Source organism: Gossypium arboreum, chromosome 8, assembly GCF_025698485.1.
Source record: "Gossypium arboreum isolate Shixiya-1 chromosome 8, ASM2569848v2, whole genome shotgun sequence".
Taxonomy (NCBI): Eukaryota; Viridiplantae; Streptophyta; class Magnoliopsida; order Malvales; family Malvaceae; genus Gossypium; species Gossypium arboreum.
In genome coordinates, this window is record NC_069077.1 from 46,035,410 (window position 1) to 46,049,981 (window position 14,572).

At 35.3% G+C, this 14,572-nt stretch overlaps 1 long non-coding RNA gene across 1 annotated transcript; it reads right to left on the reverse strand.

The window, feature by feature from the left end:
* Positions 1 to 11,851: 11,851 nt before the first annotated feature.
* On the reverse strand, positions 11,852 to 12,672 carry LOC128296360 (uncharacterized). Its single transcript, XR_008286944.1, has 2 exons — positions 12,625 to 12,672; positions 11,852 to 12,006 (listed from the first exon to the last, which is right to left on the reverse strand). It is a non-coding gene; the product is annotated as an uncharacterized LOC128296360 (long non-coding RNA).
* Positions 12,673 to 14,572: the final 1,900 nt, after the last annotated feature.

Below are 14,572 nucleotides of genomic sequence, written 5' to 3' on the forward strand. Positions count from 1 at the left end.
ATTTCATACATCACAAGTATCGGCCCATGATCACAAGGTCACCATAAAATCATCCTCATGTATAACTTACTTGTTTATAACCTTACCACATCCTGGTCACTTAATGAACACATCATTCACATAACCAAGCTCCTGCACTTATTCATCACAAAACTCACAAAGCAATACATAGAGAGTCTCCCGTTGAACACTTCGGATCAATCCTCGATACTTGGTGGTTTCAGCACATAGCTCCACCCATCATATAGTTCGGCTCTCTTGTACACATGGTGAACACTTAGTACCACCCATGTGATCTAGCCAATTTATCTCGTAGCTCTCTTGTCTACATGGTGTCCTTCACTTGGAACCACGCATGCGACCTAGCTACATATATCCCGTAGCTAGCTACATCATAATGTCTTGTAGCTCTCTTGTACACATGATGTGCACTCAGCACTATACATGTGACCTAGCTACATACCATCTGTATCATCCAATCTTTTCGAAGGTTCAACTGGGATTTCTCTCTCTTTTCCAACAATTTCACCAATTAAGTAATTATCCACAAACATATTTCCAATATTTTTATAAAATATCATAATACAAGTAATAGTGATGTATTACTTACATATAAACTTACACCTCATTTAATATCAACGCAATAACATTAAATTACACATTGTCTTATTAAAAATCATATGAACTTACAATTTCCCATAATATCCATAATCATAGAAATCACATTTATGTATGATAATTCAATGCACTTCATGTACCATAGACATATTTTTAAATCAATTCATAAACTTGGCACCATAATCATTTAATTTAACATAATTCAATTAATTCACTAAATTTAACTTTCAAATATAAATTACAACATTATTGTTGTATTATTATCATACCAACTTACATACTTTCAACACCTCGGAGATCATAGTAAATATATTAATTTTACATTGAAACATGCATAAATTAATGCTTATTATACATATGAACTTACCTTGATATTAAAACGGCCATTTTACCAACTTTCCCAATTTTCAATTTTTCTCTCATTCTAGGTTCAAATCTCGTTTTCCGGGACCTAAAACATCATATTTTACTTATTTAATTAATGTACTATTCAAAACAGTCCTTAACTCAAACTTTGGAAAAATTACAATTTTGACCCTAAACTTTTGCATATTTACACTTTTGCCCCTAGGCTCGGGAATTAAACTTCATCCCTTATTCTTATGTTTTATGACATGATGATCACTTTTCCCTTCTATGGCAACATCAAATTCTCACTCTAACATATACTTATGACTATTAGGTATTTTTACCGATTAAGCCCTTTTGCTCGTTTTCACTTAAAACCGAGTAGCACAAGTTGTCTAACATAACTTAAAACCTGATATTGTATCATAAAACACCAGAATACACAAATTTTAGCTATGGGTATTTTTCCAAATATGAACCCTAAGTTGAATTATTGCTAGCATAAGCTAAATCAAGTTACCAGGACTCCAAAAACGTAAAGAACTTGAAAAACGGGATTAGAACGGACTTACAATTGAGCTTGGGAAGCTTGAAAACCCTAGACATGGAGTCTCCCTTGGTATACACGTCCATGGTGAAGAAGATGAGCAAACTTGGTTTTTAATTTTGCATTTTAATTCATTTTACCCCTAAATGACTAAAATACCCTTACTACTAAACTTTCCAAAAATTCCATCCATGTCCAATTTTTGTCCATAACTTAGAAATTGGTCAAATTCTATTTAAGACCTCCTAATTAATATTTCAAATCAATTTCATACTAGAAACTTCTAGAATGCAAGTTTTGCAACTTATTCAATTTAGTCCCTAACTTCGAATTAAGCACTTTATGCATAGAATTTCTTCACGAAATTTCCACACAATCATGCAATCATATCATAGGCCTTAAAATAATCATAAAATAATTATTTATATCTCAGCTTTTGTGGTCCCGAAACCTCTATTCCAACTAGACCCAATTTTGGGCTATTACAACGAACACCCTCCTGACAGTAACTAATAGAGAAAAGAAGAGATTAGAGGGGAAGACTATTATAGCATAGAAAAGAAAGAGAGACAGCACGACCGTGAACCCACACATAGTTGACAGCCATAGCAAGGTTTGGCTATGGCCAAAAATTTGGCAACCCGAAAAGAAACCCAATTACCATAGTCAGCAGAGGAGGAGATTTGGCTACAAGAGAAAGGATATTTGGCTAGAAAAGCAGGGGAATCTTGAAGGAAGCAGAACAAGAAAAGAGGGAGAAGGAACAAGGATATACGGCACAAGCTCATAAGGAGGTGATGTCGGCTTAGAACCAAAAGAAAGAGTGCTATTAAGGATTCGACAAAGGCTTATGAGGGAAAAAAAGAATGCTCGGTATAGAGAGAAACGTCTGAGAGAAAGAAGGGAAAAAGTAATTCGGAGAAGTTACAAAAGAAAAGTATTGCAAAAGGGCGAATACCAATCGAGAAAAATGGAGAAAATACCACAGAGACTATTTTGGCACTTCAAGCCAAAGGGAAGAACAAATGCTGATTTTGTCAAAAGACACTCCTAGATCGGCCAAACCTTAACACAACCTACACACTTGACTCTTTCAACCCTTTTCCACCTCAGTCGAAACTCTCATGAATCAAGAGTTCAATTTCAGTACAACTTCCCTATACCTCAACTCCAATTTTTCCTCCCTTTATCCCTCTCCTAAAATCTCTCCATCACAGCCTCAACTGATCACCAACCAACCCCCTTTCTTCTCCTAAGTTTTGGCTAACATGATCCCTTAATCCACTCATACACCTCAACCGACCAAGCTTTAGAGTTTCAGTGGTATACAACTACCAACACGACACAACAGAAAAAAGACATCCCTTGTGCGCAGTAGGACTCGAACTCAAGTCCCTAAGCATTAGTAACACGCCATTTGCCACTAGACTAGTAAGCTTTTTGTGTCATTCAACACTTATAATACTTTAAAAGTCTACTAGCTAGAGACAAGGGTTTACTCAAGTAAAAGCTTGAACCCATGACTCCTGAGACACTCCCAGAGCACTAAACCACTAAGTCAGACATACATCCTTGTCGCAACACACAGAAATAATTTTAACAAGGGTTTTTTGGATTTAAGAAATCGGGGCGTTACAATTCTACCCTCCTTAAAAAAAAATTTGGCCTCGAAATTTACCTAGTCAGAATAGGTGAGGGTATTGTTTTCGCATCGCCTCCTCAGGCCTTCACATCACGATCTAAAATCTGAACTGGCTCCTCTTCAAAGGTTGGATCTGGTCTAATCTCAACCTTCTCAGTTGAGACGTTATGTGCACGATCAGAGCGATATCGCCTCAACATAGAGACATGAAACACGTCATGAATTCGGTCTAGATCTGGAGGTAACTCAAGTTGATAGGCAACCGGTCCCACACGCTTCAATATACGGTAAGGCCCAATAAACCTTGGGCTCAACTTGCCCTTACGGACGAGACCTTCAAAAAGAAAAAATCTTCTACAAAATACTTAATTTCCTTGCGCTTCAAATCCGAATATGACTTCTGTCTGCCAGATGACGCCTTCAGTCGATCCCAAATCAAACAAACTTTATCCTTAGTATCAAAAATCAATTCAGGACCCAGAACTCACCGCTCACCCAACTCAATCCAACACAAAGAAGTACAACACCTATGACCATACAATGCCTCGTAAGGTGCCATCTGTATGCTGGACTGGTAGCTATTATTATATGTAAATTCTGCCAACAGCAAGTAATCCTCCCAACCGCCCCAGAAGTCAATCACACAACTCCTTAACATGTCCTCCAGTATCTGAGCCACCCTCTCTGACTGACCATTTGTCTGAGGATGGAATGCAGAACTAAAGTCAAACCATGTACCCAGAGTTTCATGTAACCTCTTCTAGAACCGAGACGTGAAGTGAGGATCTTTTTCAGATATTATGGAAACTAGTACCCCATGCAGTCTCACTATTCTGGATACATACAACTTAGCCAATTTTTGTAATGAATAATTTGTGCGAAATGGTATGAAATGAGCAGTTTTGGTCAACCGATGCACGATAACCCACACTGAATCTTTCTTGGAAGGCGTTAGCGGTAGTCCCCTCACAAAGTCCATAGTTACTCTTTCCCACTTCCACATAGTAATTTTAATCGGCTGAAGCAACCCAGAAGGCAACTGATGTTCTACTTTAACCTGTTGGCAAGTCAGACATTTCCCCACAAAGTCAGTAATCTCACGCTTAGGACTTGGCCACCAATATACCTCATGAAGATCTCTGTACATCTTATTTCCACCTGGGTGCATAGCATAGGGGATACTATGCGCCTCTCACAGTATAGCCTGCCTCAAATCAGTATCGTTAGGTATACAAATTCTTCATCAGAAAAAGAGTACCCCTTCACTATTTATCCCAAAATCCACAGTATTACCATTCTTAATCTGACGGAATCGAAGACCCAATGACTCATCTTCCAACTGTTTACTCCTAATCTGCTCAACCCACACTGGTTAAACTTGGAGCTCGGCCAATAAGCTACCATCATCAACTAAGCTAAGACGAGCAAACATTGCTCTCAGATCAGTCATAACCCTACGGCTCAATGCATCGGCCACCACATTGGCCTTACCAGGGTGGTATTCAATCGAATAGTCATAATCCTTAAGCAGCTCAATCCATCTACGCTGCCTAAGATTTAACTCCTTTTTGAGTGAGGAGATACTTGAGGCTCTTGTGATCCATGTAAATGATACACTTCTCACCGTACAAGTAATGCCTATAAATTTTTAATGCGAATACCACTGCGGCCAACTCCAAGTCATGTGTTGGGTAATTTGCCTTATGAGTCTTAAGCTAGTGAGACGCATAAGCTACCACCTTACCCTCTTACATCAACACACAACCCAACCCAACGTGTGATGCATCACTGTAAATAGTAAATTTTTTACCAAACACCGATTGAATTAAGACAGGGGCCTCAGTCAGAACTTTCTTGAGCTTCACAAAGCTCTCTTGTTGTTCATCTGTAACACCCCCACACCCGAAACCATCACCAGAGTCAAGCTTGAGGTGTTACTAAACTTATCTTACCTTTTAAACAACTCTAAATCACTTATTTTAATTTTTGGAATAAACTATTTTTCTGTGTCATGGTTACTTAAAAATTCATTTCTCGAGTTTCAAAACTCGAAATTAAGATCCGTAAATTTTTCATTAAACTAGGCTCATATATATATCTACTAATTTTTTTCTAGAATTTTTGACTTAGCCAATTAGTACTGTTTATTAGTTAAAGTTTCCCCTGTTTCAAAACTCGACTGCACTGCCCTCTTCTTACTACGAACCATTTCTCTTCCTGTACAAAATTCATATGACTAATTCGTTTGTTTCTCTCAAAACTAGATTCAACAAGAATTCTAACCATATAAATTATAACTTCTAATTAGTTTTGTACAATTTATGGTGAATTTCAAAGTGGAAATAGGGGATCCGAAATCGCTCGACCTGTTTCACTAAAACTCGATATATCATAAAATATAATCTTTTACCTATTTTGCTTATTCCATAAGAAAATATACATAATAAACTTTAATTTCATATATTATTCATCTTCAAACTATGTTTCTACAATATTTAGTGATTTTTCAAAGTTACATCATTTCATTATTTGAATCATTTTTAGGTTACTTTCACATTTTTCATAATTTTCATGTGATAATCATCATTCAATCATACATATTAATAAACATGTATATCATCAGCTATTTTCTTAGCTAATCACTAGCAAGTATTTACACATCATTCATTATTCATATTATACCAAAAGTAGCTAAGTTTCTATACATGCCATACCCAAAACAAAACGCCTAGTTATACCGAGTTATTTCTTTGATAGTGTGATTGGCCTCCGACATTTCCTTCGATCCCCGAGTGACTAGATAAGTACTATAAGAAGAAGAAAATAAAGAGATTAAGCACTAGGCTTAGTAAGCTTACAAGCAAATAAATCACAACATTCAACATAATGGATAATTATGCATAATATCATCTAACATCATAAATTTCTTTACTTCTCAATTTCTATCTTCTTCTTTATTCCCTTACCTTATTTCTTACCCGACCTTTCCTTTTCATAAGTATAATCTACTTTTCCTTTGCTGTTAATTCACTGTAATTTAACTCGATCCTCGACCCGTTGAACCACTCGGAATACTAAGGATACTAGGGTCGCTCTGCTCATCAATATCTCGCCAATGCCATGTCTTTGACATGGACTTACATGAATTATTCCTGTCTCCAATGCCATATATAATATGGACTTACATGGCTCAATCTCTGTCTCCAAAGCCATATTTCTAATATGGACTTACATGGCTCATTTCATTTCGTCTGTCAACCCTAATATCCTAACATTCCTAGGGTTCAACCGGCTTTCTAACACTTTTCCTCTGTCACTTCACCTTAAATTCGACTTTAAATATTTTCATAACATAATATATAAATGCTGAAATTGACAATAATAATGTAAAATAAAAGAATATTGCATTTATTTATGTAAACTTACCTTGATACAAAATGTGACTAAACCTTACAATTTAGTCCTTTACTTTTTCTTTTCCTCGTTCTTCTTTGGATTCTTGATCTATAATATAAAATATTTCTACTCATTAGCATTTATTTGATTTCTATTTCACTTCACAATTTATGCTGTTCAAAATTGAAATTACACTTTTACTTCAAAATTTACGCTTTTACAATTTAGTCCCGCTCAATTCACCCATCAATTGAACTAATTTTTTATAAATTAACACTTTTATTTTATCATTATAAACTATTTCACACCTTTGATATTTCAATTTCAACACCAACATCTAATTCACAATTTTGCTCACAATTAGGTCCTAAATACCATTTTCTATCAAAATGACTTAATAAAACAACCTTAATATGAAATTAGAACTTCAATTTCAAAATAATTCATCATAAACTACCCTTACTCACCAGGTAACTTCCAATTTCACCCACCAAATCAAAAACTAATGAATTAGATGATTGGACCTAATTGTAAAAGTCACAAAACATAAAATTACTAAGAAATAGTAAAATTGAACTTACATGGTGCAAAAATATGAAAAACCAGCATAGGAGACCTGCTACGGCGTTTTCGGGTGAGAAAGATGAAGAAATGTCTAGATTTTCAATTACATCATTTTTTAACTATTAACTTTTATGCTAATTCCAATTTTGTCCCTTGTTCACATTGTTTTCTTGCTTATTTCATACCCAAACCGTCCAGCCATTAACCTTTGGGTCTAATTGCTCTTTAAATCCATCTTTTTAAATACTTAAGCTATTTACTCACAATTTAACAAATTTTGAGCTATTTTCAGTTTAGTTCTTTTTAATTAATTAGCTATCCAAACATCAAAATTTTCTAACGAAACTTTAATACTAACTCAATGACACTTCATAAATATTTATAAAAATATTTATAGCTCGATTTTCAAATTTGAGGTCTCGATACCTCGTTTTTGACCCGTCTGACCTAATAAATTATTTTAATTCACTAATTTCACCATTTCACAAATTCTTCTAAATTCTTACTTGACTCATAAATATTAAGTTACTATCTTGTTCAATCTTATTTGTCCGATTTAGTGATCTCAAATCACCATTTTTGACACCATCGAAAATTAGGCGTTACATTCTACCTCGGATTTGTGGTTTCGCAACCATTGCTCCGTTTAGGCCCTATTCGGGATGTTACATTTCTCCCCCTTTAGGGATTTTCGTCCAAAATCTTACTGTGAAGAGATTTTGGTACTATTTTGTATAGCCTCTTGGGTTCCCATGTAGCCTCGTCTACCCCATGTCTATTCCATAGTATTTTCACAAGTGCAATACTTTTGTTCCTTGATTGCTTTACCTCTCGAGCTAGAATCTTTACGGTTCTTCACCGTAAGTCATGTCTCGTTGAATCTCAACCTTTGTCTAAGAAATAACATGTGATGGATCCGAATGATAACGACGTAGCATAGACACATGAAATACATTTTGAATCTTCTCTAACTCAATCAGAAAGCTAACCAATATGCTAATGGTCCGACTCTCTCAATCACTTCAAATGGTCCAATAAAACATGGACTTAGTTTGCCTTTCTTGCCAAATCGAGAACTTTCTTCCACGGGATACTTTCAAAAAAAGCATCACCAACTTGATATTCGATCTCTTTTCTTTTTAAATCGCATATGACTTACACGTCAAGTCGCTTTTAAACAATTTCGATAACTTTCACTTTTCTTCTTTCTTTAACTAGATCAACCTCCTAAATCCGCTTTCTTTAAGCTCATTCCAATATAAAGGTGTGCGACATTTACGTCCATACAAAGCTTCATAAGGTGCCATCTTCAAACTCGATCGATAACTATTATTGTAGGCAAACTCTACTAATGGTAAATATTTTTCCCAAGCGCCTTGAAATTCCAAAGACACAACATCTAAGCATATCTTCAAGTACCGAATAACTCTCTCGATCGACCGTCGGTTTGAGGGTGGAAAGTCAGACTAAAACTCAACTTTGTGCCCAAAGCCTTCGTAATTTCTTCCAAAACCTTGAAGTAAATCTTGGATCTCTGTCTAAAATGATCGATAATGGTACCTGTGTAGTTTGACTATCTCGACATATACAACTCGCCAACTTGTCAAGTGAATAATCCATACTGAATCGGGATAAAATGAGCCGACTTCGTTAACTTATCAATCACAACCTATATCTGCATCTTTCTTTCTCTGTAAACGGCAATCTGTCACAAAATCCATAGTAACTCGATCCCATTTCCACTCGTGGACTAGCACAGTCGCAATAAACCTCGAAGGTACGATGTTCAAACCTTTACCTGCCGATAGATCAAACATCTAAAACAAACTCAAATGTCCTTTTCATTCCTACCCACCAATACATTTTTTTAAATCATTATACATCTTTATACTACCGGATGAATAGACAAAGAACTACTATGTGCTTCTGTAAAATCTTTCGAATAAGCTCATCATTCTTCGGTATGCATACCCTGTCTCGGAACATCAAACAACCATCAGAACTGATCTGAAAATCTGACTCTACATCCGACTCACACTGATCTCTTTTGGTTAACAACTCACCGTCATTTTTTTTTGAGCTTCACAAATTTCTTCAAGAAACATCGGTTTAACTCTCAACTCAGCTAAGATAAAACCATCATCTGATAAGGCTAGACTAGTGTTCAAAGCTCTTAATGCAAATAACGATTTCCTACTCAAAGCATCAGCAACAACGTTTGCCTTACCTGGGTGATAATCGATCACTAGCTCATAATCTTTAATCAACTCTAACCATCTTCTTTGCCTCAAATTCAAATCTTTTTGAGTCATCAAATATTTCAAACTTTTGTGATCAGTGAATATGTGGCACTTCTCACCGTACAAATGATGTCTCCAAATCTTCAGCGCAAAAACAATGGTAGCTAGCTCTAAATCATGTGTCGGATAGTTCTTCTCATGTGGCTTTAGTTGTCTAGAGGCATAAACAATTACCTTCCCTTCCTGCATAAGTACACAACCAAGTCCATTCATGGACGCATCATCAGTAAATCACAAACTCCTTACACGGTTCTAGTTGCACTAAAGCAGGAGCTTTAGTCAACAATGCTTTTAACTTGTCAAAACTCGTTGACACTTCTCATCCATTCAAACTTGACATCCTTTCGCAGCAATCTTGTCGTGGGTAGCTATCATGGAAAATCCTCTACAAATCGCCTATAATATCCGCAAGACCAAGAAAACTTCTAACTTTTGATACATTTCTAGGAGGCTTCCAATCAACAATGGCTGAAATCTTGCTCGGATCAACCTTAATACCTTCACGAAACAATATGTCCAAGAAAACCAACTTTCGTAACGAGAACTCACTTTTGCTGAACTTGACATACAACCGATTATCTTTCGAATCAGAAAGCGTTCTCAAATGCTCGCATGCTCGGTCTCATCATGAGAATAAATCAAGATATCATCAATAAACAAAACTACAAACTTATCCAAGTGCAATCGAAAATTCAGTTCATTAAGTCCATGAAAATGGCGGGAGCATTAGTCAAGTCAAATGGCATCACAAGGAACTCATAATGACCATACCTAGTCCGGAAAGCGTCTTCAAGACATCGACTCTTTAACTCACAACCGATAATATCCGGATCTCAAATCTATCTTGAAAACACAAGAGCTCCTTCAATTGATCAAACAGATCATCAATTCTAGGCAATGGATACTTGTTCTTTCATGTTACCTTGTTAAGTTGCCGATAATTTAAGCGAATCTCATCGATCCGTCATATTACCTTGTTTCAATTCCAGAATTCCTTTCTCTTCGGTCAATAAACCTCGATCGATGTACTTTTTACGAAATTCCTCTGAAAGAAATCACAAGTAACCCTCTCCTTTGGTACAACCGATACAAGTGTCTTCCACCAAGAGTAGGTGAGTCTCTAAGAAGTGATACTACACATTCCATACATTCCTCGGTGTACAAGATAACTCATCAAAGACTCGATAGTATTTTCTAACCAAAATTTCGCTCTTTCGCATCATCATCTTTTGTTGCTCGGAACTCTTCGCCCTTGTTTCTGATTCTATCAACTGTTGGCTTTTCTCTTATCTTTGACGTGTGATTGGGGAGCTTGAGCTACATGGGTAGCCCGAGAATCATGAGGGGTGGAGGTCTAACTCGCCGGATTCGTACGAACGAACTCGGCAAACAAATCTCAAAGCTTAGAAGAGAGCTTCTCGAGTCACTCCTTCCGATTAATCATTCATGGCCTATTCTCGATGGCGCTACCCTTCTACGGAGCAAAGCGCATTACTTTCTACATCATCATCACCAGCTCACTCGGGATCCATTACAATAAAACAAAATATTTAAAAATCGTCAGGAGTCGTCACACTATCAAAATACAAGTATGGCATGTATAGCTAGACTTTTTCTCACACTAGCTGTTCCGAGAACCGACTAAACCTGCTCTGATACCAATAAATGTAACGCCCCCACGCCCGAAACCATCACCGGAGTCAAGCTTGAGGTGTTACTAAACTTATCTTACCTTTTAAACAACTCTAAATCACTTATTTTAATTTTCGGAATAAACTATTTTTCTGCGTCATGGTTACTTAAAAATTCATTTCTCGAGTTTCAAAACTCGAAATTAAGATCCGTAAATTTTTCATGAAACTAGACTCATATATATATCTACTAATTTTTTTCTAGAATTTTTGACTTAGCCAATTAGTACTGTTTATTAGTTAAAGTTTCCCCTGTTTCAAAACTCGACTGCACTAACCTCTTCTTACTATGAACCATTTTTCTTCCTGTACAAAATTTATATGACTAAGTCGTTTGTTTCTCTCAAAACTAGATTCAACAATAATTCTAACCATATAAATTATACCTTCTAATTAGTTTTGTAAAATTTATGGTGAATTTCCAAAGTGGAAACAGGGGATCCAGAAATCGCTCTGACCCTGTTTCACTAAAACTCAGGTATATCATAAAATATAATACTTTTACCTATTTTTCTTACTCCATAAGAAAATATACATAATAAGCTTTAATTTCATATATTATTCATCTTCAAACTATGTTTCTACAATTTTAGTGATTTTTCAAAGTTACATCATTTCATTACTTGAATCTGTTTTAGGTTACTTTCACATTTTCATAATTTTCATGTGATAATCATCATTCAATCATACATATTAATAAACATGTATATCATCAGCTATTTTCTTAACTAATCACTAGCAAGTATTTACACATCATTCATTATTCATATTATACCAAAAGTAGCTAAGTTTCTATACATGCCATACCCAAAACAAAACGTCTAGTTATACCGAGTTATTTCTTTGATAGTGTGATCGGCCTCCGACATTTCCTTCGATCCCCGAGTGACTAGATAAGTACTATAAGAAGAAGAAAATAAAGAGATTAAGCACTAGGCTTAGTAAGCTTACAAGCAAATAAATCACAACATTCAACATAATGGATAATTATGCATAATATCATCTAACATCATAAATTTCTTTACTTCTCAATTTCTATCTTCTTCTTTATTCCCTTACCTTATTTCTTACTTGACCTTTCCTTTTTCATAAGTATAATCTACTTTTCCTTTGCTGTTAATTCACTATAATTTAACTCAGATCTGACCCGTTGAACCACTCGAATACTAAGGATACTAGGGTCGTTCTCGTCTATCAATATCTCGCCAATGCCATGTCTTTGACATGGACTTACATGAATTATTCCTGTCTCCAATGCCATATATAATATGGACTTACATGGCTCAATCCTGTCTCCAAAGCCATATTTCTAATATGGACTTACATGGCTCATTTCATTCGTCTGTCAACCCTAATATCCTAACATTCCTACGGTTCAACCGGCTTTCTAACACTTTTCCTCTGTCACTTCACCTTAAATTCGACTTTAAATATTTTCATAACATAATATATAAATGCTGGAAATTGACAATAATAATGTAAAATAAAAGAATATTGCATTTATTTATGTAAACTTACCTTGATACAAAATGTGACTAAACCTTACAATTTAGTCCTTTACTTTTCTTTTCCTCGTTCTTCTTTGGATTCTTGATCTATAATATAAAATATTTCTACTCATTAGCATTTATTTGATTTCTATTTCACTTCACAATTTATGCTGTTCAAAATTGAAATTTCACTTTTACCCCAAAATTTACAGTTTTACAATTTAGTCCCCTGCTCAATTCACCCATCAATTGAACTAATTTTTATAAATTAACACTTTTATTTTATCATTATAAACTATTTCACAGCCTTTGATATTCTCAATTTCAACACCAACATCTAATTCACAATTTTGCTCACAATTAGGTCCTAAATACCATTTTCTATCAAAATGACTTAATAAAACAACCTTAATATGAAATTAGAACTTCAATTTCATAATAATTCATCATAAACTACCCTTACTCAGCCAGGTAACTTCCAATTTCACCCACCAAATCAAAAACTAATGAATTAGATGATTGGACCTAATTGTAAAAGTAAAAAAACATAAAATTACTAAGAAATAGTAAAATTGAACTTACATGGTGCAAAAATATGAAAAACCAGCATAGGAGACCTGCTACTGGCGTTTCGGTGAGAAAGATGAAGAAATGTCTAGATTTTCAATTACATCATTTTTTAACTATTAACTTTTATGCTAATTCCAATTTTGTCCCTTGTTCACATTGTTTTCTTGCTTATTTCATACCCAAACCGTCCAACCATTAACCTTTAGGTCTAATTGCTCTTTAAATCCATCTTTTAAATACTTAAGCTATTTACTCACAATTTAACAAATTTTGAGCTATTTTCGATTTAGTTCTTTTTAATTAATTAGCTATCCAAACATCAAAATTTTCTAACGAAACTTTAATACTAACTCAATGACACTTCATAAATATTTATAAAAATATTTATAGCTCGATTTTCAAATTTGAGGTCTCGATACCTCGCTTTTGACCCGTCGACCTAATAAATTATTTTAATTCACTAATTTCACCATTTCACAAATTCTTCTAAATTCTTACTTGACTCATAAATATTAAGTTACTATCTTGTTCAATCTTATTTGTCCGATTTAGTGATCTCAAACCACCATTCTTGACACCACTGAAAATTAGGCCGTTACATTCTACCTCGGATTTGTGGTTTCGCAACCACTGTTCCGTTTAGGCCCTATTTCGGGATGTTACATCATCAGTCCAGTTAAATGGCACGCCCTTACATAGCAGCTTAGTTAAAGGTTCCACAATCAGTGAAAACCCCTCTACAAATTTACAATAGTACCCAGCCAGTCCCAAAAAACTACGAATTTCTGACATAGTCCTAGGCTACTTCCAATCAAATACCGCCTCAAATTTTTTTAGATCAACCCTAATCCCCTCAGCAGATACCACATGACCCAGAAATGTTACCTCATATAACTAGAATTCACACTTGCTGAACTTGGTGTACAGTTACTTCTCCCTCAAAATTTGCAGAACTACTTGTAGATGTTCATCATGTTCATTTTCATTCCTCGAATACACCAGTATGTCGTCAATAAATACTAAAACAAACTGGTCCAGATAAGGTTGAAACACTCTGTTCATCAGAACCATAAAAGCTGCCAGTGCATTTGTCAGGCAAATGGCATTACCAGGAACTCATAATGACCGTAACGAGTCGTAAATGTTGTCTTGTGCACATCACCCTCTTTAACTCTCAGTTGATGATACCTCAACCGGAGATCTATTTAAGAGAACATCGACATCCCTCACAGTTGATTGAACAGATCATCAATCCTTAGCAGAGGTTATTTGTTCTTAATGGTCAGCTTATTAAATCGTCTGTAGTCGATGCACATACGCATGGATCCATCCTTCTTTTTTACAAATAAGACTAGTGCTCCCCACGGAGACACACTAGGTCGGATAAACCCACGGTCCATTAGCTT